Source organism: Cannabis sativa, chromosome 1 (assembly GCF_029168945.1).
Source record: "Cannabis sativa cultivar Pink pepper isolate KNU-18-1 chromosome 1, ASM2916894v1, whole genome shotgun sequence".
Lineage (NCBI taxonomy): Eukaryota > Viridiplantae > Streptophyta > Magnoliopsida > Rosales > Cannabaceae > Cannabis > Cannabis sativa.
This window is the reverse complement of record NC_083601.1, coordinates 68,592,890-68,617,427: the sequence shown is the minus strand read 5'-3', so window position 1 is coordinate 68,617,427 and position 24,538 is coordinate 68,592,890. Positions and strand designations below refer to the sequence as shown.

At 36.7% G+C, this 24,538-nt stretch overlaps 2 non-coding genes across 2 annotated transcripts; one reads left to right on the top strand and one right to left on the bottom strand.

Annotated features, from left to right (window-relative positions):
• Nucleotides 1–610: 610 nt before the first annotated feature.
• On the top strand, nucleotides 611–717 carry LOC115715389 (small nucleolar RNA R71). The gene has a single exon (XR_004011263.2). It is a non-coding gene; the product is annotated as a small nucleolar RNA R71 (small nucleolar RNA).
• Nucleotides 718–11,049: 10,332 nt separating this feature from the next.
• On the bottom strand, nucleotides 11,050–11,157 carry LOC133033820 (small nucleolar RNA R71). Its single transcript, XR_009685882.1, has one exon. It is a non-coding gene; the product is annotated as a small nucleolar RNA R71 (small nucleolar RNA).
• Nucleotides 11,158–24,538: the final 13,381 nt, after the last annotated feature.

Genomic DNA, 24,538 nt, shown 5'->3' with positions numbered 1-24,538 from the left:
CGAGTGAAATAAGTCTCGAACTCTAGTTGGGATTCCGCGAGAATTTTCATGGAACTCTCAAGAGAATTCTTTTGTTGATCGTGCCCATTGGCTCCCAGATGCTTGATTTTGACTTGTATCCTTCCAACTAAAATTGGGATGGTTACGCCAACCAGATTGTATGTGTTGGAGTAGGCATTATAAGGCTTCGTAATCCCCTAAGGCATTACACCGTTCCTCATCTCCTCCCCTTAACATACTAAGACTAGGGCACTTCGTTGTTGATGATGGCCCCTCCACAAATGAAGCATGGTTCTTGCTTTTCCACTTTTGCAGCCATCCGGAGTGCTTTACCTTCTTGAGTTTTGAAAGCCTCAAATTGTTTTTTCAAAGCTTCAAGTTGAGCTTTCACACCGTCCTCTTCCTTCAATTGGTAGACTCTACTGCTCGTGGCTTGTCTGTAGGACTTGGCGCACTCCATGTGTATGATTTTTCAGAAATTTCTTCAAGATATTCCAAAGCTTCTTCGGGATCTTTCTGTAGGAAGTCGACATTGCACATCATTTGTACGAATTGTCTTTTGTCGGCTGTGAGACCGTCATAGAAAAAGCTGACAAGACGCCAACTTTCGTATCCATGATGTGGGCACTGGCCCATCAAATCTTTAAACCTCTCCCAGACCTGATGAAACGTTTCATGGTCCTTTTGGGTGAAGGTAGAGATTTGCCTCTTAAGGCTGCTGGTCTTATGGGGTGGAAAAAATTTAGAGAAAAATACTTTTGTCATTTCATCCCATGTCCCAATAGACCTTGGCCTTAAGGAATACAACCAGCTTTTGGCTTTATCCTTGAGTGAGAAAGGAAAGAACTTCAATCTCACCAAGTTAATGATGTCAGCTTGGTTGTTGAATGTGGCCACCACCTCTTCGAAGGCCTGAATATGCACATATGGACTCTCATTTTCCATACCATGAAAGGTTGGTAAAAGTTGAATCATGCCAGGTTTGAAATCGAAGTTGGGCATATTCACGGGATACATTATGCATGAAGGTGTGGCCGTACGCGTAGGATGTAGATAATCCTGTAGCGTTCTTGGTTGGATTTCTTGTTGGAGCCATCATGGCAGGTGAAGTATGGGTGATGGTGGTGAATGAGAACGAGTGGAAGAAGACGATTTAGGAGAGTTTTCTAAAATTTCAATTTGTTGTTTTACACATCTCCCTAATTTGTCTCTATTTCGTGACATTCACTTTTTTTTTGTGTGTATTTTCACTTGTTAAATAATGTAAATTACAACTATGTAATAATGCAAGGGTATTCACACAAGATATTCCCAGGCCGATTGGGAAGGTTGCCAAGGTACCGCTTCGTCCCACACTTTTACTAGAACTCCCCGGGGTTGCTAGAAAGTGTAGAGGGTACTCTATCACAAACCTTTAAAGCCAATCTTTCTTAGACAGAATGATCTCGCCTTGTATCACTTTTACCATTACACAATTGGGTTTACACTAAAAAGTTTATGAAAATATTTTATGCACAATTTTTTTTTTTTTGTTTTTTTTTAGCCTAAAGGATAAAAGTCTACAACTAACCTAAAATAAATAAAAATAAAAAAAAAATAGCTAATCCTAAAAAAAAAGTACACAAAATAAAATAATGTAAAAAAAAACTAACACCCTAATATAGTAGCAAAATAATAAATACAACTAATAAATGAACTAAAAAAAAAATTTAAACTACTTGCTTCTTTTTTTTACTAAAAGAGTAGAGAGGAGAAAAAAAAATAATAATATATAGTGATTTTTTTTTTTTTTTGAATCTATATATAACCAAAAAAAAAAAACTAAATTATACTATATTAACTAAAAAGTTTTTTTTTATGTAAACAAATAAAGAGAGATAAAAATAAATAAATAAAAAAAAAACTACTATACTAACCTCTTGTAGCGTTAGAACCCTCGCAACGGCGCGCCAAATTGATGTCGCCCAATTAGTTACATCGCTGGGCCGCGTAGTAAACGGGCTCTATGTCGTATCCACAGGGAGGAAAAATACACTCAAAAGGACAATTAGTAATTTTACAAGAATAAAATATGAACCTTGAATGTGATGAGAATTTTGAGAAATGATTTTTAAAAATTAAACAAGTAATTAAAATGAGAAGTGATCAGAAAATGATTATGGAAGACACAAGCTTTGTACATGCAATTATATTTTCCTAATAAAATTGATTCTTTAACCTCAACTATAATTCTACACCATTAATTATAGTTGGAAAATGTGTATGATTAAGCTCACTAGAAAAATATGTTCTCTAATTAAATTAAAACTACTTCTAAAAAAACTATCATATTATATAATTTAAATCGACAAAATACCATTATAGTAATGCAAAGAAAATCATATAATATAATAAACACTCTAATAATTAATAGCCTAACTTACATAAGAAAAGCATGACTGAACTTATATAAAAGGTACTATTAAATTTAAAGTGCAATTAAGAAGAAGAGAAATTTAATATAACAAATGTGAAAATGAAGAACAAAGAGAATCAATATATTAGAAGAATAAAAATTGCATGAACTTACACTTGAGTCTTGCCAAAGAAATTAGCCTAGAAAAGGCATTGTCTTTACACCAAAATTAATAACGTAAAATAAAGAAGAAGGAAAGAAAAAGATAAAATTTTGGTATAATAACTCTAGGTAAAATCTGATGTTCAACACTCATTTTAGGGTCCTATTTATAGAGCCAATTTTGATCTCAAAATTGATATTTTTCGTCCAATGAATAATGGAGAAAATGGCTCCAATTTCGGATGGAAGTGGAAATATGCGTCAGGTGAAATGGAGTGAAAGGCAGCGTGGGATTCGCATGCTTCAGCTGTTGTTGGAGTCAGACGTGGGACGTTGCTTTTGGCTGCTCCTATTGCTAGGAAATATCAATTAGAGTAACTTGGGCTCTTAACATTGAAATGATATGAGGTCCATTAAATTCAAAATGGCCCATGCGTACAACACTTGGTCAAAAGGGCAAAACAAAGGGTTATTATATATGTATATGTAATGAATGAATCAATTGGGCCTCTTCAATTATACAATTTACTCAAATTTTAAAAATAACACAAAATTAAACAAAATTAAATATTTTCAACTTAATTAATTTTACAAACAAAATTATGAAAATATTTAACTTAAATTAACTTTATGTACACAATTAAAACCTTAAATTGTATAAATTTGAGCATTAATCACTCACCATCTCTCAATTTTTTTTATCCTCTCTATTGCACCAAATCAATTGTTTTAATCTTAAGAGCTTCGGGGTCAGCAATCAACCGATCATCGTTCCGTGTCTTCGAAATCTTCAGGTAAAATTCGTAGTTGTGTTTTATTTTCATTTTCAGAGAAATATGCTTTCATAAAACTACCATATCTCTCTCTCCATAGGTCCGTTTTTAGTGATCTAGGTACCGTTTTAAAGATAATTTAAATATCTATATTTTTTATGGAGAATTTCTTTCCTAGTTTTGATTATTTCGATGTCAAAAAATTCATGTTTTACACTGACTGTCGAATTACAGTTTTTTTTTTTTTAAATTTCTTTCCAATATTGCCTTAGTAAAAGTGTGATAGCTCTCCCGATATCTATTATTTTCTAGCAATTCTTGTACTGTTAGAAAGATAATTCAATAATCCATATTTTCTTTGAAGAAATCTTTCCCTAATTCGGAGTTCTTACCAGTCAAAAGTTAGTATCTTTACTCGGTTAGGATATTTCATGTTAAGTTTTGTTTCAGAAAAAGCGTCTTCAGTAAAAATTCACTATCTCTCTCACTTTTGATCCATTTTAAAAGATCTTTATCTTGTTTTAAAGCTTACGAAAATAGATACATTTTTTATGAAGGAAGTATTGTCTAGATCGGGGTGTAACTATTTTTAAAACTTTTATTTTTGGGTTGTATTTAGAAATCGACATGATCCAGGATTTTAAAGAAACTGTTTTGAGAAAATATGCATAACTCCTAGGTTATAACTCCGATTTTGATAATATTTATACCGTTAGAAAAGGTCTTTCGATTAACTAAAAACTTTGTGAACAGTAGGACTTCTAATTCAAACGTTTTATGAGTCAAATTCTAGGCTAAACTTGCTGTTCAGTAAGAGTAATAAATATATTGAGTTTATCGGTGGACTAAGGGTTTCGCTAATTTTTATAGGACCTAGAAGGTATCGTAGGAGTTAAATACAGCAGAGTTGAGGTAAGGAAAAATAATTATACTTTATACTTGCTTTTTATATGGTTTGAGTACCTAGTATGACTGCTTGAATAAATTGTATTGAAACTGTGGAATGTGATGGTTTCGGTGAAATAGTGTTTTGTCGATAAATTGTATATGACTGTTTAATTATGTTCCAGGTACTTGGAAGTGGTTGGAAACCACACATGTTTGGTGATGTGGTAAGTGAGGCAGTGTACGTAAGGGTGCACTGGTTATTGGTACTGCGTTCTGGTTAAGAACGTAAGACACTCCAGATTTGTATGGAAGGTGGAGTGTGAGTGTGTGGTATTTCAGTATTTGTGTGGCTGCCTCTATTTATACTCATGATTGGTTTATTGTATGTTTGATGTATATGATTGTGCTATGTTGTGTGAATGTTGGTACATAGTATTTTGTTTTTCCTTACTGGGCTTTGCAGCTCACCCCTTATTTACCCCTTATATCCAGATAAGTAAGCCTGTAAGCTTTCGGTGACAAGTTGAGTCTGGGCAGCATGGGGTGTATCTCGTTTGATCATGTAACTGCGTGTGGTCTTGGCCATCTTCCGCTAAAAGTCTTTTTTTTTTTTAATTTATTAAACTTATCGAGGATGTTGTCGTTTAAATTTTCTATTACTTTTACCTAAGTAGTAATACTTTATTTTCAACTGGGTACCCATATTTTGAAAATTGTTATTTTTTTTTTAATAAAGGCAACATTAGTATCTTAACGCCAGTTTATTTATGGCATCTTATTTTACATAAGTAAGGGCGTTACAACTAAATAACAACATGGAGAATCTTTGAAGGCATTTCTAAGTCCCTTTAGCACGACAACAACAAAGGTTTAAAACTTGAATGATAGTATTCTATTGACAACACTCTAGGCTAGGATAACAACTGATTTGTCTACTGTCGGTGGAAAACTTTGGAATGATTTGCAAGGACGCCTAGTAAAATCAATAAATAAATTTAATGAAAGGGCTCGCATCTATGTTAGGAAAGAGGAAGCTCGGTCTACGTTGAAGATATTAAAAGATGGCTCGAGAAATAAACCCAGCTCAAGCAATGCCAAAGGCAAGATCCATGAATTGCATGGAAAAAGAAAGGACGAGTCCAAAGGCTCATCAAAACACAAGAAGAAAAAGAAAAAATCTAAGAAGTATATCCCAATTTATACCGTGTATATCGAGCTGAACGAAACATAGGAAAATATATTCCTCGCAAATGAGAACAAGGTTGCATTTTGCAAACCTGAACCCATGAGAAATGCGAGGAATAGGATCAAAATAAATATTGTCGCTTTCATAAAGACATTGGTCACACCACCGAGGAGTATCGACAACTAAAAGATGAAATTGAAAGTTTGATTTCCAGAGGTTACTTCAGAAAATACGTGAAGAATAAAATGAATGAAAAAAACCAATCCCATAACCAGAATCAAAACCAAAATGTCCAGCAACCACCTATAGAGGGTGAGGACATCTTGGTAATTTTTAGGGAGCCACCTTGTGGGATCGAGTGACACTGCACAAAAGAGATATATAAACCAGTTTAAAAACCAATCTTTAACTTTTGCACCAGAATTAGCAAAACGAGCAAAGACTGTAGAACCCCCAATAACTTTCACTGACGACAACGCGATGCACGTAAGATTTCCCCATGAAGATCCACTAGTGATAACTATTTAGCTTGTGAATAAGAGAGTGAAGCAAGTTCTGGTGGATAATGGGTCAACACCCTGTACAAAGAGACCTTAAAGAAAATGGGATTAGAAGGTATAACTCTAAAACCATCCATGGTTAATTTATGCAAATTCACAGAGGATAGCATCGCAAGTTTAGGGACAGTTGAGCTCCCTGTGACAATGGGAGACTCACCCTTGTCGGCAACTCTAATGCAAGAGTTCTTGGTGGTTGACCTTTCCTCGATCTTTAATTTGATCATGAGTTGCCCAACACTGATAGGACCGAGGGAAATTAGCCCAATAAAACACTTGCCATTCCCAATTCAGAATGGAGTAGGAACTGTAAAAGGTGACTCGTTTTTAGCTCGAGAATGCTACAATATAGAGTTGAGGAAAAGAACTAAGTATTGTCAAATGATGGTTGTGATAATCTTAGAAATTGAGAAAGAAGAATAAGATCTTTAACTTGATCATGAGTCGCCCAACACTGATAGGACTGAGGGAAATTAGCCCAATAAAACACTTGTCATTAAAATTTCCAACTCAGAATGGAGTAGGAATTGTAAAAGGTGACTCGTTTTTAGCACGAGAATGCTACAATATAGAGTTGAGGGAAATAACTAAGTCTTGTCAAATGATGGTTGTGATAATCTTAAAAATTGAGAAAGAAGAATATGATTTGGACCCAAGAATAAGTGAAGAAAAATCTTAGCTAGGGTCGATTGATGAGTTGGAGGAGGTATTACTCGACCCCAATGACCCCACGAAAGCTATAAAAATTGGTAAAAGGTTAGGGGAAGAGTTGAAGTTGCGACTTAAGCACTTATTAATGGCGAATCAGGATCAATTTTTCTGGAGCCATTCTGACATGGTTAGGATCGACCCAAATGTCATAAGCCATCACCTTAACATCGACCCTCACTATCATCCGAAGCAATAAAAAAAGAAGGCTTTTTGATTCAAAGAGGCAAAATACATTGAAATAAGAGGTTGACAAGTTGTGAACCAATGACTTCATACGAGAAGCATTTTATCCACAGTGGGTTTCAAACCCAGTGTTAGTGCTAAAACTGAATGGGACATGGAGAACTTGTATTGATTTTTCTGACCTAAATAAAGCATGTCTAAAAGATTGTTTCCCATTACAAACAATTGATTAGCTCATGGATGCCATTGCAGGACATGAGCTCACGTCCTCTATGGAGCCACATATCAACACTTCATAAATAACATGTTTAGAAATAAAATAGGTCAAAACATAGACGTATGTGTGGATGATATGCTCGTTAAGTCGATCAAAAATAGTGATCATGGGATTGACCTTACAGAATGTTTTTCAATCTTAAGGAGATACAACATGAAATTAAACCTAAAGAAATGCTCTTTTGAGGTTTCCTTTGGATTGTTCCTTGGTTTTATAGTAAATGTGAGGGGAATCGAAGCCAATACAGAGGAAATAAAGGCTTTGCTCGATATGCCCTCTCCAAAGAAGTCAAAAGAAGTTCAATCCTTAATTGGAAAGATGGCAGTGTTGAACTGGTTCATCTCAAAGTCAATTGATAAATGTGTACCATTTTTTAATATATTGCAAGGAAATAAATGATTTGATTACACAGAAGAATGTGAGAAGGCATTCCAGGAGATAAAAGAACATCTCTCCACATCGCCAGTACTTTCGAAACCAATAACAGGTGAAACTTTATATCTGTATTTATCAATCTTGGAGCATGCAATAAGTGCAACACTAGTGCGAGAAAAGGAAAAGGCCTAATTACCACTATACTATGAGAGAAAATGTTAATTGGGGGCAGAAACAAGGTATATGCCTCTTGAAAAACTCGCATTGAGTCTTATTCATGCCTTAAGAAAATTAAGACCATATTTTCAAGCACATCCTATTCGTGTGTTAACTAATCATCCCTTAAGGCCAGTTTTGTTAAAACTCGATGCCTCAGGACGACTCATAAAGTGGTCAATTAAATTAGGACAATTTGATATAACTTATAACCCGTGAGCAGCCATCAAAAATCAAGCATTATTAAATTTTCTAATTGAAGGGATAGATATCGATAAGAACATAAGTGAACCTCCTGATCAAGGCATCTGGAAGTTAATTGTGGATGATTCCTCAAATGATTGTGGCTCAGGGCAGGTATAATATTGGTTTCACCAGAGGACTTTAGGTTTCACTATGCCTTAAAGTTTCAATTCCGTGCTTTAAACAAGGCTGAATACAAAGAACTTCTTGCAGGTTTGAGAGTAGCAGAATTAGTTAATGTCAAGGAAATTCATATTGCCTAAGTGATTTGCAACTGATTGTGAATCAGGTCCTCAGAGAATACTAAGCAAAGGGAATGAAAATGGTCAAGTACTTAGAAAAAGTTTGAAAAAACTTAGGAAAATTCAATTATTTTAAAATTGAATAAATTTTAAGAGAACAAAATTTTGATGGAAACTCATTGGTTAAACTACCGTCCCAATCTGATTATAATGACCTCAACTTGGTTCCCATTAAAAAACTAGTAGTACCAAGATCATGCGAGATGGAAGAAGATGGGGAAATGATTGAGATAGTCTTTGGAAATAGTCTTTCAGAGGTTCCCCTGGCCTTTGTTTGACCTCCACTAAGTCCTCTAGTATATAAGGCGTTTTTTGGGAAGACAAGAATTGTGTGTATAACTCTCTTGTGAAAGAGTTCCACGAATCAAACCTTTCGGTAGCTAGTTTGAAAAACCACTATTGTGCGGTTTCAGACAAGGTTGCCAGGAACATCCAACAATGGATCTTCTTTCCCTAGATTTCAAAATCCATCTGGATTTTAAAATAATTAAAGTGAGCCAAGGGATCTTCTTTCCCTGTGTAATTCCTTGTAGGCATATTAAACTTGGTAGGCAAGGGAAACACATTGATGCTTGTAGAGAAAGGTGACCCTCATGGTTTCTTGAACTTGAATCTCCCTTGAGTACGGGGTTTCTTCATCAAACTCATCATCATCCAAGCATCCCTTCGAGGCGGTATCTATCTTTCAACGTAGATCTCGCATATCCACTTTCAGCTCCTTCATCCTTTCACTAATCCTTTCTCGGGAGTTAGTGAGTGGAGCTTAGGTCCTCTTTATGGTTTGCATAGGTGTTAGGCTAAAATTAGTCCAAGATTCGGGTCATATTTCGGTTAGTTTTCACTCTTTGTTTCTAGTTTTAGGGCTATATTACGCTTGATTCTCTTGTTTCAGGTCCTCGGGCATTTAAAGAAAGTATGTACAAGAATTGAGGCGAAATGGCGAAAGAATCGAGAAGAAAATCCAAAATTTGTGTCGTCGCTGCCTTCCGATCGCGACTAGGAATTTGCCCGATCGCGACGGGACTTGGCAGAGACATCTCCAAGAATTCGGACCGCACCCGCTCGCGGCGGGGCACTGATCGCGGCGACCGAACGTGCAGAGAATTTTGAGACTAAATCGTTAACCTGGGCCACATCGGGGCTTTGCCAGTCGCGACGGGCACCCAGTGACGGGATTTTTGGGCAGTTTCGTAATTTTATGAATTTTAAAAATGAGAATTGGTTTAAATAGCAAGGTTTCGTGAAAATTAGGGATTATTCAGAATTGGAACCCTAGAAACAAAGGAGGAGGCTAGAAGAGCGGCTTGTGGCGACCCGGATCAATTGCTTCAACTAGTTCTTTCTCTTCTCTTTAATTTTTCTATGTTCTTTTCTATTTCAATGTTAATTATGGATTTGATTATGGATGTTTTGAACTAAACTCCTATTTAGGGAGAATGATGAATGTTGTTTAAGTTTTTCCTAGTTAATGATTAATTGCCATTCCTCCATCTTGATTGTGAATGCTATTCATATTTGTGTTTAATTTCCATGTGCAAGATTGATCACCTTTTACATGTTTTATGATCTCAATTCAAAATCTGAAAAGTGAGAATTGAGAATGCTAAAATTGGATAGTCTAGGTTTTGATGTGAAACGAAAGTATTTACATAGCCTTTGTGACATTTAGATTATTGCTTAATGCTGATTTCATGTTAGTTTAATTAAGAGATTAATTAGAGAGCATGAGATTTAGAACCTAGAAGATCTGAAAAGAGCTAGGTTAATTCATAATCTGTCATTCACTTCAAGAGAAGGATAGCATTTAAACATTAACATTGGTAACTTAACAACAAGATTCGTCTCCCTATTTTCTTATCTTGATTAATCTTCCTTTTGTTAGTTTTAATTTTCTGAATTGTTTTATTTAATTCATAAAGAGTATTCTTTTACCAGATAGAATCAATAGTATAATTTAGTAGTAATTAGTCCAATTCCCTGTGGTTCGACCTCACCTGTGTGAGTTTACTACTTGATTGCGTATACTTGCGTAGTGATTATAAATTTAGCAACAAGTTTTTGGCGCCGTTGCCGGGAAATTGTATAAAGATTGATATTACATAAAATTATACTAACTTCTACTTTGGTATATTTTTTTTTTCTCTTGCTGATTTTCTAACCTTTTTCTTGCAATATCTTCTTGATTTATTTCAGGAATCCTAAGTGTATGCGCCGTCAAGGACAAGCAGTCATATTACCAGTTGATCCTGAAATCGAGAAAACTTGCAGGAGGAATCGAAAGAACAAAAGGCAAGAAAGAGTTTCAGCAACCGCTGAAACATCAGAAATCATGGCTGCCAATGTGAACAATAATGTTGGGAACAATGGGGGTAATAACGGTAATAATGGAGGTGCCGTGGAAGATCAAGCTAATGGCCGTAGCTTGAGAGATTACATTCTCCCTACTCTGACGGGAGTGCAGTCATGTATCAGGCCACCGGCAGTGGATGCAAACAATTTCGAGATTAAGCCTGCCATCCTTCAAATGGTGCGCCTTCGCCCGGTTTGGTGGTCTCCCTTCTGAAGATCCTAATTTGCATCTCTCTAACTTCATGGAACTTTGTGAAACTTTTAAAGTTAATGGAGTTAGCGATGATGCCATTCGACTGAGGTTGTTTCCATTCTCGCTCAGAGAACGAGCCAAGAGTTGGTTGAATTCTTTGCCACCTAATTCTATTGCTACATGGAATGATCTGGCAACAAAATTCTTGTCAAAGTTCTTTCCTCCGGGCCTAAGTACGCAAAGGCCGAGAGGAGAAATCAATAATTCGCCAACAAGATAATGAATCTCTCCATGAGGCTTGGGAGAGGTTTAAAGATACGATCGTGGAGGTGTCCTCATCATGGTATAGAGAAGTGGATGCCGGTTCACAACTTTTATAACGGCAGTTGGTAATACTAGAACTTTAATAGATGCGGCAATGGCGGAGCTTTTATGAGAAAGAGTGCTAATGAAGCGTATGATCTATTGGAGGAGATGGCTCTAAACAATCAGCAGTGGCCAACTGAAAGGAGTCAATCTAAGAAGGTAGCTGGTGTGTTAGAAGTTGATGCCATCACAAAGTTAACAGCTCAGGTTGAGGCATTGACTAAAATCATTGCAGGGCAAGCTAAACAAGCCCAAATTGTTTGTGAGTTATGTGGAGGAAGTCATCACTTTTCGAGTGTCATGCATGTGGATGATTTGCCAATGGATGAAGCTAAAGCCATTGGGAATTTTTCACAACAACAACAACAATTATGGGTTCAACTGTGGTAACAACCGAAGAAATAGTGGGTTCTATCAACAAAGAAATCGAACCAACGGTTTAATCCGCCTACAAACCTCTCGGTGGAAGTTCTAGTTTGCAGACGATTTCATCGCTCCAATTTATGACTGAAACTAGATCTTCAATTAAAGACCCGAGACTCGATGGGCCAGCTAGCAACTCAGGTAGCAACCCGCCCTCAAGGGAATTTGCCTAGCACAACTGAAGTCAATCCCAAAGAAAATTGCAAGGCAATTACCCTGAGGAGCGGTAAGAAGTATGATGGGCCCAAGTTACCACAACCAATTGAGGAAGACGAAGAAATAAATGCTCAGCCAGTGCAAACACCAACACCAACAGCAGAGAAGGCTACCGATGCCCCAAAGACCACCACCACGCTTCCACCGATTAGTATTGATCATCATGTAAAAATACCCTATCCTCGTAGGCTCGTAAAGTCAAGCTTAGACAAGCAGTTCACCAAGTTTCTAGAAGTCTTCAAAAGACTTCACATTAACATTCCTTTTGCTGAAGCTCTAGAGCAGATGCCAAGTTATGTGAAGTTTATGAAGGAAATTTTGTCAAAGAAGAGGAAGATGGAAGACTATGAGACAGTGGCTCTAACTGAAGAGTGTAGCGCTATTCTACAGAAGAAACTCCCTCCAAAACTAAGAGATCCAGGGAGCTTCACTATTCCTTGTACTATTGGTAAAATTGAAGGAATAAATGCACTATGTGATTTGCGAGCCAGTATAAACTTAATGCCTTTGTCAGTGTTTAAAAGATTGCAGCTAGGTGAAGCAAAGCCAACTACTGTAACTCTTCAATTGGCAGATCGATCGCTAGCTCACCCTAGAGGAGTCATTGAGGATGTGTTAGTAAAGGTGGACAAGTTCATCTTTCCAGCTGATTTCATTGTTCTGGATATGGAAGAAGATAGTAATGTTCCTATCATCCTGGGGAGACCTTTCTTGGCGACGGAAAGCACTAATTGATGTTCGAAAGGAGAGTTAAAGCTAAGGGTACAAGGAGATGAAGTTGTATTTAATGTGCTCAAAGCAATGACCTATCCTACGGCTAGTGACAAGTTTTGCAATTGATGTGGTGGACCAGTTGGTGGAGACAAAGACGCATGCGAAGATCCTCTTAATCGACTTTGGTACAAGAAGAGGTGGTGGAACAAGACGGTAAGGAAGCTTATGAGTATGCTTTGTGGCTCGATTCTTATGGACCGCTGAATAGAAAATATTATGAAGAGTTAGGAGTCATACCAACAAGGCCTACCCCATCTACTGAAAAGCCTCCTTAACTAGAGTTAAAAGTCCTACCAGAGCATCTCAGGTATGAATATTTGGGAGAAAATAAGACACTTCCTGTTATTGTGGCTTCTTCCCTATCTTACGTAGAGACGAGATAAGCTATTACGGGTTCTAAGGAAGCATACAAAAGCCATTGGATGGACTTTAGCAGATATTAAAGGGATCATCCCTTCAACTGTAATGCATAGAATCTTAATGGAGGAAGGAGTGAAGCCAACCATTGATGCACAACGTAGATTAAATCCACCAATGAAGGAGGTTGTCAGAAAAGAAGTCTTGAAGTGGTTAGATGCGGGGTAGCGTATCCTATTTCGGGGACAAGAAATGGGTGAGCCCGAGTCCAAGTTGTTCCAAAGAAAGGAGGGATGACGGTGGTAAAGAATGAGAAGAATGAACTCATCCCAACCGGAACCGTCATCACGGGATGGAGAATTTGCATTGACTACCGAAAACTCAACAAGGCCACAAGAAAAGATCACTTTCCACTCCCATTCATTGATCGGATGTTAGACAAGTTGGCGAGGACAAGAGTACTATTGTTTCCTTGATGGGTACTCGTGGTATCACCAAATAGCTATAGCTTAGGGAGGATCAAGAGAAAACAACATTCACATGTCCATATGGTACTTTTGCTTTTCGACGAATGCCATTTGGGTCATGTAATGCTCCGAACATTTCGCAGGTGTATGATGGCTATATTTTCGCATTTAATAGAAAAGTGCATCGAGGTGTTCATGGATGATTTTTCGGTGTTTGGCTCATCGTTTAACCAATGTCCGAGCAACTTGGAATTGGTTTTAGCAAGATGTGAAGACTACGAATTTGGTGCCGAATCGGGGAAAAGTGCCATTTCATGGTTACGAAGGAATAGTGCCGGGACATAAAATCTCAAAAGAAGGTATTGAGGTTGACAGAGCCAAAGTATCTACAATTGAGAACTTGCCTCCTCCAAGCTTCGGTTAAGGGAGTTCGAAGCTTCTTGGGTCATGCCGGGTTTTATAAAAGATTTATCAAAGATTTCTCCAAGGTGGCCAAACCGCTATCCAATCTTCTTGCTAGTGGAGTACCTTTTGAATTTGGGAAAGATTGTCTTGAAGCATTCCAAATTCTCAAGGAGAAGTTAATCTCAGCACCGATCGTGACTACACCAACTCGGAATTACCTTTTGAAATCATGTGCGATGCAAGTGATTATGCTATTGGAGCGGTTTGGGACAACGGGTTGACAAGGTATTCGAACCATTTATTATGCAAGCAAAACCTTGAATGATGCCCAACTAAACTACGCTACTACGAAAAAAAGAGATGTTTGGCTATAGTGTTTGCATGTGACAAATTTCGACCCTACTTGATTGGCAATAAAGTGATAGTTTATACGGATCATTCAAAGAATCAAATACTTGATGACTAAGAAGGATGCCAAACCACGGCCGATTCGATGGGTTCTTCTCTTGCAAGAATTTGATCTAGACATAAAAGACAAGAAGGGTACCGAGAACTTGGTGGCAACATCACTTGTCAAGACTAGAGCGGAAGAAAGTCGAATACGAAAGAGGTACAAATAAATGAACAATTTCCCGATGAACAACTCTTTAGTGTGAGGGAATGTCTTATGGTACCATGGTATGCTGATTATGTTAACTACTTAGCTGCTAATATCACTCCTCCTGAGCTATCTCGCCAACAATTAAAGAAATTCTTTTCCGAGGTAAAACATTACTACTGGGAAGAGCCAATCCTCTACAAGCACTGTGCAGATCAGATAATAAGAAGGTGTGTGCCTGAAGAGGAGATGTACTCTATTCTTAATCACTGTCATGCTTTACCATGTGGGGGACACTTCAGTGGAACTAGAACAGCTGCCAAAGTGTTGCAAAGCGGGTTCTTTTGGCCAACGCTTTTCAAAGATGCTAGTACTTTTGTGAAGGCATGTGATCGTTGTCAGCGTACAGGAAACATCTCAAGGAGAAACGAAATGCCTTTGACAGGAATCTTGGAAGTAGAGTTGTTTGATGTATGGGGGATAGACTTTATGGGTCCTTTTCCTTCATCGTTTAGCAACCTATACATTTTACTAGCTGTGGATTATGTATCAAAATGGGTAGAAATTGCAAGAACACCGGCTAATGATGGAAAAACGAGTTCTTCGGTTCCTTCGAAGAATATATTCACACGGTTTGGTACTCCCCGAGCGATCATAAGCGATGAAGGGAGTCATTTCCGCAACAAGCAGGTCAAGCACTCCTTTCAAAGTATGGTGTTCGTCATCGAACTGCCCTCCCCTATCATCCGCAAAGTAATGGCCAAGCTGAGATTTCTAACCGGGAAATAAAGATGATTCTGGAGAAAACGGTGCAAAGATCAAGGAAAGATTGGTCAAGAAAGTTGGATGACGCATTGTGGGCCTACAGAACAGCGTTCAAAATGCCAATCGGGATGTCACCATATCGGCTGGTGTTTGGAAAGGCGTGTCATTTACCGGTGGAGTTAGAACACAAAGCTTATTGGGCAATGAGAACTCTAAACATGGACTTAAAAGCTGCTGGGTAGAAAAGACTACTACAGTTGGATGAGTTGGAAGAATTTCGAAATGAAGCTTATGAAAACGCCAAGATTTACAAGGAAATAACTAAGAGATGGCATGACCGAAATCTAGTCAGAAAGGAGTTTCAACCTGGTCAACAAGTTCTACTCTTCAACTCAAGACTAAAGTTGTTTCCTGGTAAATTAAAGTCAAGGTGGTCAGGGCCATTTACGGTGATCAAAGTGTTTCCTACACGAGCAGTGGAACTAAAAGGTGAAAGTCCTAATACTTTCAAAGTGAATGGACAGCGATTAAAGCTCTACTTGGGAGGTCAATTTGATCAAACCAAGTCCGCCATGATTCTGGCGCCACTTTGAAGATCTCGATCAACGTCTAGCTGAGCGACGATAAAGTTAGCGCTAATTGGGAGGCAACCCAAGTGTTCTTTTGATTTAGTTGAACTCTTTTTTAAGTTTACTGTTATTTTTCTTGTTGTTCATTCTTTTTCGTTACTGAAAAAAAAAATGCAAAAGGGACCATGGCTACAGTAGTCGCGACGGGAGTAATCCCAGTCGCGACTGGTCTTCTGCGTGAAAAAAAAAAAAAGCAAGCTCCAGTAGTCGCGATTAAGGAATTGCCAGTCGCGACTACTGGGTACTACGAAATTCCCCTGCCAACTCTAGTCGCGACGGGGCTTATGGCCAGTCGCGACTGGACCACGAATTTCAGCTTTAAAAAAACCCAATTTCACCCAATTTCACCATTTAACCTAATTTCAACCCCAACCCGATTTTCACCTTTTCTCAGCCTATTCAACCTCATTCCACCATTAATCCTCAAATTTCTTCTCATTCTCTTCAAATCTTCCATCCAAAACACCAAAAACACAAATTTCTCTCATAAATCTTCTATTTTCTTCAAAAATCACACCACAAATACCACTTTTTCACCCAAATCCGAATTTTTCACTATTCATCATCTTCAACCTTGAGTTCTCCATGGATGTGCAACAATGGTGGTGGATGAACGGCATTCTCGCTTAGTAAGTCTTTTTCTTGTCACAAATTTGATTAGTTAAGTGAGTTTTCCGAAAGTTTGCATAATTATCTAGAGTATTTGGAGATTGTGGATTTATTTTGGAGAAATTGTTGAATATTTGTGAAATATTGTTATTGTGGGATTATTGTGGAACTTTTGTGATTTTTGGAAAGTGAAGAAATTAAGGGGAAGTGCTGCCGAATTTTTCCCGAAAAAAAAAAAAAAATTTTGTGTGGTGACTTTGAAGTGTGTTATGGGTTCTAAGCGTACTAGAACGGGGCAATCGGGTGCGTCATCATCGAAACCGCCAACACCGGCGTCAAAGGCCAATTATGAGAAAGATAGATTTGTGAGTTTGAAAGCGCAAGAAAGATACTTTGAACTGCAAAAGAGAGTCTTCATTATGGATCGTGGTATTGAATATGATGACAATCCCATCCCGAATAATCCATTATTCGAGACCATGAGGCAACAGATTCAGAATCGCCACTGGGCACAGTTAGTGAATATTTCAGAAAGAATCAATCAGACTCTGGCTCTTGAATTTTTAGCCAATTGGCCTGAAGCACAAAATGAAAGGGTAAGGGTACGCAAAACAACTGTGCGAGTAAACATTAACACCATCCATCAAATGTTTGGCATGCCAAGAGAGGAAGAAATGCTTATGGAGGCAACATATACACAATTTATGAAAACAAAGTTTGACCCTGTGGAATTGGCGGAAACAGTTGGCTTTCCGGGGTTGAGATTGCATGAGGTAGATGAAGAGCCCCAAAAGCTTTATCGATGTGAACTGAACCAAGTGGCTCGCGCTTGGATTTTTTTGTAAGTGCTAGGCTTATGCCTAGTAAGCATTTGTCGGATTTTCCGTTGGATAGACTCCGAATTGTTCATGCAATAATGAAGGGAATCCATGTGCCAGTTGGAGGTATAATTTTGCAGAGTTTCGATAACATGGTCAAAGCCACTGCACATACAGGAATTGGCCTAGCAGGAATTATCACTGAGTTGTGTGTTGCGAATGGTGTGCCACAATATCCTTATGATAATCAAGTACAACCACAACGGAATATTGATTGGACAATGGTGCGCAACCTAAAGCCCCCTCATCCATATGGTCAACCGCCTCCTCCTCGTCGTAACCAACAGCCAGAAGTTCATATCCCCGAGGAAGAGGACAATCCAAATGAAGAAATGCCTCAAGCGGTTCCCACATCCACTCCTCTTGATGCGGGGATGCAACATATCCATGCTCAACTCAACTACATCATCCAGCAAAACAATCATATCCAGAGTTACATGGTGCAAAGAAGTGAATTTGATGAGAATCAAGTGAGGCAGTTTAATCATTTAATTGATTCGTGGAGTCTTGGGGTCGAGGACCCGAACTACTTGGCATATCCTCCGCGTTTTCAGCCTTATGATCAGCCACCACCGCCCAACCCCTTCTGATGGGGGTTCAGGTAAGTCCTTCTCACCTTGAGTATAATAGAACATTGGGGACAATGTCATATTTAGTTTGGGGGGAGCGACTTAAAATTTTTAAAATTCTGCACTTTAATTTCTGCATTTTAATTTTCTGTTTTAGTTAAGGAATGGCAATAAGCTTGACGATAGTTGTATACTGCTGATTAGTGTGATGTGTTCTGAAATTGTAAAATAACTGTGTGCTTGATTCTGTTAACTCTTTGGATTAGTTTGGATGCTTAGAAACATGTGTTTATCTGCTAATATTCAATTTGTGAAAATTGTTATAATTGTTTTACTATGGTTTGTGGTAAGATTGACAAGATAGTTTAGAACTTGCATGCTTATTCTCTTGAGACGAAATCCTTGATAGTGTTCAATTGGAATATGACTTAGGCATTTGTTGGATAGTTTGAGCCTTTCAAGCCTACCGTAATAATGTGTATCCCTAGTTAACCTTTTGAGCCTAAACCTGTTATGTTTTTCACCCATCGATTTGAAAAATTGCAACCACACTATTAATTTTTTTTTCTTCACCCTGTTATCCATGATATCATAAGCTACATAATTAGTTTGGGGGAGGAGAAACATTTAGTGTGAGGAAATAGTGAGAGTGAAAAAAAAAACTTGTAAGATTGAGAAAAAAGACAAAATGGAATATGATGAAAAAAAAACACAATAAAAAGTAAAAATATGTGTGAAAAAAAAGAGAAAATTTTTTTTCAGTGATGTTGAAAAATAATAGAGATGTCTTCTATCAATCTTGGTAAATTCGGGAATATTATGGGATCTTAGAAAAAGAAAAGTAAGAAGCTTGTGGGTTCTGTTTGTGTGCTTATGATATCTTGAGCCAAAAATTGTCTTTTGCCTATCCCTGAATATCTGAGCCATAATACCTAAAGCCTTGAAAAGACCTAATGATTCCAAAGAATACTGTCAACATTAGTGGAGAAAGGTAAGTATGCAAGCTTATGAGTTATCGGGCTATGGAACTGTTGGAAAGAGTAAAGCTTTTATAACAATGTTTCACATTTGAATAAATTTCTGCAGATATACATAGTGTTATAAACTGAGAATCTAAATTAATTGTTAGAGTTGGTAGAATTGAAATTCTAGTTTGCGCAATGGAAGAGAACAACACATGAGGCAGTAGTATTATGATTATCTGATAGCGTAGTTAGTAGTTAATGGTTAGTTTTTTTTATCTTACTCGAGGGCGAGTAAGAGTCTAGTTTGGGGGAATTTGTTAGGCTAAAATTAGTCCAAGATTCGGGTCATATTTCGGTTAGTTTTCACTCTTTGTTTCTAGTTTTAGGGCTATATTACGCTTGATTCTCTTGTTTCAGGTCCTCGGGCATTTAAAGAAAGTATGTACAAGAATTGAGGCGAAATGGCGAAAGAATCGAGAAGAAAATCCAAAATTTGTGTCGCTGCCAGTTCCAGTCGCGACTAGGAATTTGCCGATCGCGACGGACTTGGCGAGACATCTCCAAGAATTCGACCGCACCCCGCCGCGATCGGGGCTTTGCCGGCCGCGATCGGAACAGCAGAGAGAATTTTGAGACTAAATCAAGATCGGGGCCGCGGCGGGGCTGATCGCGATGGGCACCCAGTGACGGGATTTTTGGGCAGTTTCGTAATTTCACGAATTTTAAAAATGAGAATTGGTTTAAATAGCAAGGTTTCGTGAAAATTAGGGATTATTCAGAATTGGAACCCTAGAAACAAAGGAGGAGGCTAGAAGAGCGGCTTGTGGCGACCCGGATCAATTGCTTCAACTAGTTCTTTCTCTTCTCTTTAATTTTTCTATGTTCTTTTCTATTTCAATGTTAATTATGGATTTGATTATGGATGTTTTGAACTAAACTCCTATTTAGGGAGAATGATGAATGTTGTTTAAGTTTTTCCTAGTTAATGATTAATTGCCATTCCTCCATCTTGATTGTGAATGCTATTCATATTTGTGTTTAATTTCCATGTGCAAGATTGATCACCTTTTACATGTTTTACGATCTCAATTCAAAATCTGAAAAGTGAGAATTGAGAATGCTAAAATTGGATAGTCTAGGTTTTGATGTGAAACGAAAGTATTTACATAGCCTTTGTGACATTTAGATTATTGCTTAATGCTGATTTCATGTTAGTTTAATTAAGAGATTAATTAGAGAGCATGAGATTTAGAACCTAGAAGATCTGAAAAGAGCTAGGTTAATTCATAATCTGTCATTCACTTCAAGAGAAGGATAGCATTTAAACATTAACATTGGTAACTTAACAACAGGATTCGTCTCCCTATTTTCTTATCTTGATTAATCTTCCTTTTGTTAGTTTTAATTTTCTGAATTGTTTTATTTAATTCATAAAGAGTATTCTTTTACCAGATAGAATCAATAGTATAATTTAGTAGTAATTAGTCCAATTCCCTGTGGTTCGACCTCACCTGTGTGAGTTTACTACTTGATTGCGTATACTTGCGTAGTGATTATAAATTTAGCAACAATAGGGCCTGCAAAAGGTATTGCTCTTGTCCTATTAACACGTGGCTTCCCACCGAGGCTAAAGGATAAGGCCTTACATTTTCTTTTCTCTTGGGAGGGGATCATAGGCAAGGTACCCCTAGAACGAGACCCTTTGGGTGAAGTCTCTCTATAAGGTAATGGAGTGTTTTCCTCAATGCAATTTTCTCATGGTGGGTAGGCTTGAGTTGTCTCGACTGAACCATATGATTTTTGTCTCGCGGTGGGCCCTTTCCTCCTTGACCTTCTGGGGTGCTATTAGTGGATGACATGGAGTCTCCTCCAACAACATATGTGGTTGGGACCCCATTCTTCCACCGGTAGCTTTCATACCAAAAATTTGATGTTTGAGTTTTGCCTTTGAGTATGCCACTCAACAATTTTTGCATGACAGCCACCGTAGTTTCAAGTCATTCATTCTTCCAGCGGAAGTCGTTTATCTCCTCTTCATAGTGGTGATTTTGGGAGCTTGAGGTTACCGAGTACACTCGCTTCTACTTCCTCGGTCCTACATCTTGAAGTGTCAGGCTCATGTGGTACAAATGGTGAAGGGTGTCGCTCCAAAGATGTCCTTGTTAGTGGTTGAATGCTTCCATTGACGGGGTTAGCTATCAAAAGTCATGTTGTGTTGGGGCCTCGTTTTGAGCATTATTTTGGTGGTTCACGCTTTGGTTATTCTCCCTTTGGTCTTCTTCACCAACGGGAGGTGGAAGTTCTCTCATGATGGTCAGCAGTTGGTTGTCAAGTGAACTCCATTTTCTTGGAGATGTTGCAAACGTCGACGCATGGTGGTTGGTTAATACACAAGAAAAGGTGTAGATATGGACTTGTCTTTCCAACAAACAGCGCCAAACTATTGAAAGTGAGAATTCGTTAACGATCTTAGTGACTAGAAACTCAATGTATGTATATAGGAGATTAAGAAAGTAGATGAAGTAACAATGAAACTTAAGAAAAATTCGTAGATCAACAATGGTAAAAACGAATATCTTGTATTATTAGGTTAGAAGCTCTTGTTCTCAAGAATTTTTAGCCCCTTTACAATATTTCAAATGTATTTATACTTGAGCTATTGATCAAGCTCTAAAAGACACGTGGTCCCAAAAGTTAGGGGATAGAATTCTTTTTGTACCATGAAGATCAGCATGTCAAATGGATAGTGGAGAAGTAATGATCGGGTGTCAATTAGTACCTCGAGTGAGATAAATTGTGTCTCCACTACTTGTACTTATCGTACAACCAATTCTTCATTAGAGGTATGCATACTTTAATGACTTTATCTTTTATTTTTCATTTCTTGGCATCCCTCCGTTTATAGCTCGCATTCATGATGTGAAGCTAACACTTAAAAAACTTGGCTAAGTGTTAGGCCCATGTGAGTCTCCTTGTCTAAATGAGGAGAGTGAAGGAGAGTGATTGAGTGAGGGAATAGAGAGATAGTGATAGAGAGTTAGAGAGATCATGAGGGAGCGGGGACCTCCCATTCGACGTGCAAGAGGAGAGAGGGAGCAGGGAGTTCTCGTTGGGCATGCGAGGAGAGGGGGACAGGGGAGCTCCTACTGGTGCGCACAAGAAAGAAGGGAGCGGGAAGCTCTCGTTGGTGCGTACGAGGAGCTCCTTGCATGGGGAGCTCGTCAACTGCCTTGGCTCCTCATTGTGTCTGCTCGCCCCCTTGTATGGTTTGACTACCCCTGTTTTTTTGATTATATACTTTCCAAGTTTATTGTGGAGAATTTTCTTAGATTAGCTTAAATATTTCAAAAAGTTTTATACAGTGAATTTTTTGGTTCAACAACCACATTTAATATAAGATAAAAGATAAGAAAGAGACATGTGAAGTGAGTTTAAATTTGAAATGTAATATATATATATATATATTTTAAGAAAATAGTACTTTCTATTATATATAGCCACATTTGATATGTATTAGGTTGATGTTACGTGCAATGCACATATAATTAGTTTTCTTTTTAATTAGGTTTAATTAAGTGATGTTAAGTGCAATACATGTACGTTTAATTTTTTTTTAATTAGGTAATGTATTTTATTTTTTTTGAGATTTTGATTTTTGAATTTTTTTAGCTATTGCAGCTACATTGGTGTGTGCTCTTTAGATGTGATTATATATATTTTATATATACAATAATAAAATAAATTTCAGTGTTATACGTATTTTATACATATTTTATATTGATCTCTCTCTATATATAAGGATTATATTAAAAAAAAATATTTTAACAAATAATTTAAGTTTGATTAGAGAATTAATTACTTTTAAAATACATTTTGTATATTATGTTTAAACATATATTTTAAAAAAAATAATGATATAGATACAATATTCTTAATTTGTAGTTAGGAGAGTGTGATTATAATAAAGTGTACAAATTATTCGAAGCATATATATCATTAATCATTTTTAAAACAAAAAGTTATCATGAAATTAAATATATATATTTTATATATAGATGTAATTTTTATTTTTAAATATATATAATTCAATTAAATTTTTTAATATAAAATATCTATATAATTTTTTATTTTAAATATATATATAATAATATTATAAAATTTATAAAAAATATTTGTTATGTAATTGGAATATTATGTTAAAATTAATGTAAAAAAGAAAAAAAAAATAAAAATCCTTAAACTAAAAATTCTATTACATAACCACATTTCATATATATAAAATAAATTTGGTTGGATATATCATGTGGGCGTTATAGTGGATTTTTTCCAATCTAGACTCTTCACTTATGGGCTCTAAAGATAGATTCTTCAACCTCCCATTCAGATGGTATATATGCCTTTCTCTTTTTCTTTTTTCTTTATCCCAACTTGCATGGTTTTCATTTTGTTTTTTTTTTTTTTAAAAAAAAAGAAATGCAAACAGAATTAAATTATACATTGCATTATTGGACAGTATTTATTGATATAGATATGAGAGAACAAATTCATCGTGAAAGAATCATGGAAGAGAAGATACTAGTAATATCATTGCTAATATAATTCATATATATAAACATATCAAAACCGCCCATGCAGTAAATAATATATATAAAACATAGCTTTTGTGAAAAGTTGTGCATCGATCTCAAAGTCCCAAACCAAACCCAACTATATATATGTAAATTACAACACACATCTTCTTCAGTCCTTCGTGTCGAGTCATGTACTAATGATGAGTGTGTGTGTGGAGCCCATATACATATACAAATTAATATTTATATGTATCTATATTATATATAACGTGGGCCAATAATTTATTGCCAAGTGTTCCTACTCTCCAACATAAGCACGACTTTGTGTGTAGATTGCATGGGAACAACTAGATTTTCTTAATATATTCCCTCCTATATATACACACCATTGATGATGAGATACGATATTTTCTTTTTATCTTTCTTTCAAAGTATATATATCTATTTGCATTTGCATATAATATATATATATATATTATTTTGTATATATCTTCAAATTAAGCACACAGAACAAACCACGACACATTATATATAATAGTTTAACCTATATAGTTTTATGTTTTATGTCTCTTTTAGATCGAGTGTCATCCATATCTTTCTTTTTGTTCCTCTTCTTTAATTATTATTGCAAATTTTTGAACTAGCTAGTATTTGTTTGGTATACTCACCCACATCATGAAATTAATGGGCCCCATATATTGTCGACCTCTCAAGGGGTACTAAATAATGGGAGAATGTGTTAACTCATCAGACCTAATACAATGAAAATTAATTTATATATATATGTGTATGTGTGTATAATGTACATATTGCTTGACCTAAGCCATGTGTGAAAGTAGAATTAGTACCTCCACGAGGGAGACATATCATGACATATATTGGAGTATATATATACTTCATGCATATTGATCCGACGATTATTAATGGTAAAATAATAATAATAATATATATCAAAGAAAAAAGCTTGGAGGATAAAGTATAAAAGAATATTTTCAGAGAAACAATAGTTTTGAAAATAAACCAATTAATAGCTAGGAGAGTATTTAAAAACTAGAAGAAACATGAGCCACGTACGCAACGTTTTTTTTTAAATGGGATCAACATGTAAAAGTTATTGAAAAATTTACTCTACAATT